The sequence below is a fragment of the Colobus angolensis genome, unplaced genomic scaffold (assembly GCF_000951035.1).
Source record: "Colobus angolensis palliatus isolate OR3802 unplaced genomic scaffold, Cang.pa_1.0 Scaffold315, whole genome shotgun sequence".
In the NCBI taxonomy this organism is placed as follows: domain Eukaryota; kingdom Metazoa; phylum Chordata; class Mammalia; order Primates; family Cercopithecidae; genus Colobus; species Colobus angolensis.
In genome coordinates this window covers 705,116-710,523 of record NW_012116433.1, presented here as the reverse complement: position 1 = coordinate 710,523, position 5,408 = coordinate 705,116, and the positions used below count along the sequence as shown (strand labels likewise).

Sequence of the window (5,408 nt, the reverse complement as noted above, 5' to 3'; positions counted from 1 at the left end):
AATTTTTTTTTTGAGACAGGGTCTTGCTCTGTCGCCCAGGCGGGAATGCAGTGCTGTGATCTCGGCTCACTGCTGCTTCAACCTCCAGGGCCCAAGCGATCTTCCCACCTCAGCCTCCCAAGTAGCTGGGACCAAAGGCGCGTGCTACCACACCCGGCTAACTTCTGTACTAATGGTACAGTTTAGCATTTAAATTCCCACATTCAGTGGCTCTCTATGATTTCAGGAGGGCTCATTGTCTCTTTGCAATTAGATGCAAATGCTGGCAGTAACTTCTTACACCCAAACAGCAGCCTACAGTTTACAAAGTGCTCCATTTATGCTCTCTTATGGCGGGCGGGCTCTGAGATGGCCCAAGTGGTCACTGCCTCCTGGCAGTTATGTCCTTGTGTACTCCCCTACCCCAAGTATGGGTGTGGCCTGTGACTTGCTTCTAACTAACAGAATGGGTAATGGGATGTCACTTCTGTGAATAGATTATATAAGATTCAGACTATTCTCTTGCTAGCCATTGTCTCTGATGGTTTTGATACTGAAAGTTGCCATGTTGGGGAAGCCCATGTGTGAAGAAACCTAGGGTGGCCTCTGGCCAATTCCTGGCTGGGGACTGAGGCCCTCAATCCAGCCCCCCAAAAGGAACTGAACAGCCACATACATGAGAGTGGAAGTGGATCCTTCTCCAGTTGACCTTGGGGATGAATTGACAACCCCAGCTGAGACCTTGAGGCAGAGGGTCAACCAGCCACGTCTGGACCTCTGACCCACAGAAACAGAATCATTGTGTATTGTTTTAAGCTGTTGAGTTTGTGGTCGTTTGTGATGCAGCAAAAGATAGCGAATACACATTCTTGAATCTTACAAAAGCCCCAGCAATGCTGGAGGAGAAGCCAGACCATTAAGTCATTTGTCTAAAGTCATAGGATAGCAAGTGTCTGCATCAGGTCCCACGGGCCAGTGCTGTGGAGTTTCTAACACACCAGCTGCCTCCTGAGGTGTCCTGAGGACAGGAGAAAGAGGTCCGTATGTTCCCACCCAGGTCTCAGCAGGTCTGGGGCAGAATGACTCAGTGGTGGCCAAGTCAGGGAATGGGGGTAGCCAGAGGACAAACCTGCTGCCCACTAAAGAATCCTAAGGGCCTTCCCTCTGTGACCAGGACGTTCTGAAGCTCCTTCCCCACTGGTGGCCCAGACACCCTCTCCCAGGGGAAAAGGGAGTGGCCCGTGCCTTACACTTACGTGAAACAGCTGGAGCAGTGGTGGCTCAGTCACGCAGGCTACGCCTGAGCAGACAGCAGGTGGGGGTGCGTCATGGCCAAGGGCATCAGTCCCTGCCAGAGAAGAGAGAGGAAGACCCATGAAAGCCGGACAGGAAGGCTGAGGACAGACAGGCTCCTGCTGGCCCCCAGGTTTGACCCCATGGCTCTAGAGTGGAAGTCTCTCCAGGGGTTTGCTTCTTGAGGGTAAAGCTCCGCAGCTGCCTTGGTTTCCGAGGCCCCAGCCTGAGAACCTGAGGACAGACCTGTAAGGTTACATCTACCCCAGCTGTGTCTCCTTCCCTCTGTGGTGCTTCTGGAACCCTGTGCCCAGGGCAGCAGCAGAATGCTGGGCACGTGTCTGGGAGGTGATGCTGAGCGGGGCAGGGCGCTCGGCTGGTTTTCTCCTGCTCCACTGGAGGATTTGGATCTGTGCCCAGTGGATGCATCCTTGTTGCCTGCATGACTGACCCTGCTCTTAACATACATCTTTCCCAGCCCCTTCCCCACTGTTTCCTGGTCCTATTTTTTCCCAGTGCCTGGGCTGCACACTTCCTTCCCCTACTCCAATATCCTGACTTCTATCAGGCCAAAGATGGCGACTGGACAGCCAGAGGAGCAAGTTCAGGCTGCTGGGCTGTTGGGGGAGGGGGAGGCAGGGTCCTCCCGAGACATCCAGGAATCCAGGGTAGGCTAATTTTTGGGGGTCTCTTTACATTCTTTTATTTGTTTATTCATTTAACCAATCAATCTAACCCAGGACAGTGCTGATTTTTTTTTTTTTTTTTTGAGACACAGTCTCACTCTGTCACCCAGGGTGGAGTGCCACTGCAGCCTCGGCCTCCCAGGTTCAAGTGGTTCTCCTGCCTCAGCCTCCCAAGTAGCTAGGACTATAGGCACACACCACTGTGCCCGGCTATTTTGTGTTTTTAGTAGAGATGGGGTTTCACCACGTTGGCCAGGCTGGTCTCAAACTCTTGACCTTAAGTGATCCTCCTGCTTTGGCCTCCCAAAGTGCTGGGATTACAGGCTTGAGCCACGGTGCCCGGCCAGGATGGTGTTGATCTTTAAATAACCACTCAACATTATTCGGAAGAGTCTGAACCCTACACTGAGAGAAGGAGGGAGAGGAGGGATGCCCTGTGGGGGTGATGCTCAGCCCTGGCTCAGAGGTCCCCAGGAGGAGAGGCCTCCCTGGGTGAGGGATGTTTGTATTGGGGAGGAAACCCAGCCATTAACCATATCCACAGAGCCACCTTCCAAGGGGACAGGGCTAACCACCTCCAGGTTCTCACCCTTGGCCAAAAGCTGGAGCTCAAAGGACAGACATTAGCATCATGTCTCAGGGACTAGGCCTATCTGAGCCCAGCAGCTCTCAGGGGCAGAGCCCTGGGGAAAGCTGAGAAGGAGGCAGAGTGACTGCACGACAGAGCAGCCCTGTCCCCATTATCACCTCCCTCCTAGATCTAGACCTTCCTACACTCTCCCAGCTTCTGCTTTGGACGTTCTGGGCACTTAGGCTTTCTTTTCTCCAAGATGTTCTCACTCAGATTAACCTGTGACGTAGAGTTTAACGTCACTGGGTATCACAGAGGGGCTCTTCCTGCACGAGTTCTGACACTGCAAAGGATAGAAATCAGAAGGCGAAAGTGAGTCTAGGGCAGGGCCCTCTTCCCCTGGCTGTGCACAGACTGTACAACGGGAATGTAAGAACATCTGTCTCAGGATCCATGGATGCTTTCACCCACTTTGTAAAACATGGATAGGACTGTAACTTGGTGAAGGTTTGGTGAGGGGATTTCCATGGTGAGAGGCGTTGCTGAGCTATGTATCCCAAGGGAGGAGAGCTCTGGGGCTGGCTGTCTTGAGTCAATATTGTGTAAGTTTCAACAGGGAGAAGACCTCCACTGAAGAGGCTGTGGGCGGCCTCCAGATGCCCAGAGGCTGAGCAAGGGGTTGCAAGAGACTCCTGGGATAGAGATGCAGTGCTTGAATGGGTGAAGGGAACTTCAGGAGAGAGGGGTCCAGTCCAGCAGGGAACCCCAGGAGAGCCCACAAAAACATTTTCAAAAGCAAGAGCCAGTTTTAAGTTTCTCCAAGCTCTCTAACCAGTAAGAACCCCGAATTTCAATCCTGGCAAGTGGTAAAACAGCAGCTCCTGGGTGGTGGTAGGGAAGAGAGAACAGGGCGATGTAGACAGCAGAGGGACGTGTGGGGCCCACCTCAGATGCTTCCAGCTTGAGCAGAGCGAAACTGGAAGAAAGGAGAAAAACAATGCAGTCAGAATAAGAGTGTTTCATTACTCATGATTATTATGCATTTTTTTTTTTTTTTTTTTGAGATGGAGTTTCGCTCTGTCACCCAGGCTGGAGTGAAGTGGCGCAATCTCAGCTCACTGCAACCTCCACCCCTGGATTAAAGCGATTTTCCTGCCTCAGCCTCTCGAGTAGCTGGGATTACAGGTGCCCGCCACCACCCCCGGCTAATTTTTGTATTTGTAGTAGAAAGGGGGTTTCACCATGTTGTCCAGGCTCGTCTCAAACTCCTGACCTCAGGTGATCCACCTGCCTCGGCCTCCCAAAGTGCTGGGATTACAGGCATGAGCCACCACGCCCGGCCTCTGACGCATTCTAACGTCTGAGTGGACTATCTATAACTTACAGTAACTACAAGGCTATCACCGAAGACTGGATGAAAAAGCAATGGGATTGGACCAAGTATTTTTTCTAGGGGCAGGGGAAGATTTCTCCCACTGAAGACATTTTACAGGCACATTTGAAGAAAAAAAATTAAAGTTGCTTTTTGAGCATAAATCATGCAACATGCTTGTTACTTACAGAAAAATGATCCATGGAAATGTAAGGACTCCAGTGTCTTTTTAAGAAACTTTTATTTTAGGTTTGGGGGTACAAGTGCAGGTTTGTCACACAGGTAAACTCATGTCATGGGGGTTTGTTGTACCGACTATTTCATCACCCAGGTATTAAGTCTAGTGCCCAATATTTATTTTTTCTGCTCCCTCCCTCATCTTACCCTTCACCCTTAAGTAGGCCCCAGTATGTATTGTTCCCTCTTTGTGTTCTGGGTTCTCATCATTTAGCTCCCACTTATACGTGAGAACATGTGGTCTTTGGCTTTCTGTTCCTGTGTTAGTTTGCTAAGAATAATGGCCTCCAGCTTCATCCATTCACATGGATGAAGACATGATCTTGTTCTTCTTTATGGCTGCATAGTATTCCATGGTGTATATGTGCCACATTTTCTTTAGTCTGTCACTGATGAGCATTTAGGTTGATTCCATGGCTTTGCTATTGTGAACAGTGCTGCAATGAACATTTGTGTGCATGTGTCTTTACAATAGAATGATTTACAATATCTTTATTTTCTAGATGATGAAACCAAGTTCAGACAGGACAACTGACTTATTTAACACACACAGCAAGGCAGAGATGGCACTGTAGAGGTCCCAGGCCAGGGCCCTTCCATTTGACGTTGTCTCTCCTTCCAGAAGATCTGTACTTATTTCGTCAGGAGCTAGGGTGTCCCCTGAAGTGGAGTTGACGGTAACTCTGGCTTGACAGTAACAATTACCTGAGCCACGTATTAAAAAATGGAGACTCCAGAGTTACTGAAGCAGTATCTACAGGGTGGGGCCCGGGAATCTATATTCTTAGCAGGTTTGAACCTTACCATCTGGCCTTTTGGAAAATGATGCAAGAAGAAACTTCTCTGGGAGGATTTCAGTCTGGAGGCAGTAGGGGAGGGGAGTGATCTTGCAGAGCCTGTGGCATCATCTGGTGCCCATGACAAGAGTGGCTCTGGGTTCTGTGTCCTGAAGGCAAGCAGGCCAGGGGCAGGAGGAGGGGGAAGCCTAAGAAGAACCAAAGGCATGTGGCATTAGCCTGGGTGGGGATGGAGCCAATAAAGTGGTCAGAATGGGGGGACTGGCCGGGCGCGGTGGCTCACGCCTGTCATGCTAGCACTTTGGGAGGCCGAGGCAGGTGGATCACAAGGTCAGGAGTTCGAGACCAGCCTGGACAACATGGTGAAACCCTGTCTCTATTAAAAATACAAAAATTAGCTGGGTGTGGTGACACGTGCCTGCAATCCCAGCTACTTGGGAGGTTGAGGCAGGAGAATTGCTTGAACCTGGGAG

The 5,408-nt window shown here is 50.6% G+C and overlaps 1 protein-coding gene across 3 annotated transcripts in view; it reads right to left on the bottom strand.

The window, feature by feature from the left end:
- Positions 1-5,408, bottom strand: part of FAM163A (family with sequence similarity 163, member A) — an 84,515-nt gene that overhangs the window by 6,364 nt on the left and 72,743 nt on the right. The window contains exons 2-3 of one of the 3 annotated variants that reach the window (XM_011951130.1): positions 3,475-3,505; positions 1,236-1,327 (exon numbers count right to left, since the gene is read on the bottom strand). The gene's annotated coding sequence lies outside the window, so the exon portion shown is untranslated. Of the gene's footprint in view, positions 1-1,235; positions 1,328-3,361; positions 3,506-5,408 lie in introns of all 3 variants that reach the window. The other 2 variants (XM_011951129.1, XM_011951131.1) reach the window with 2 other exon arrangements.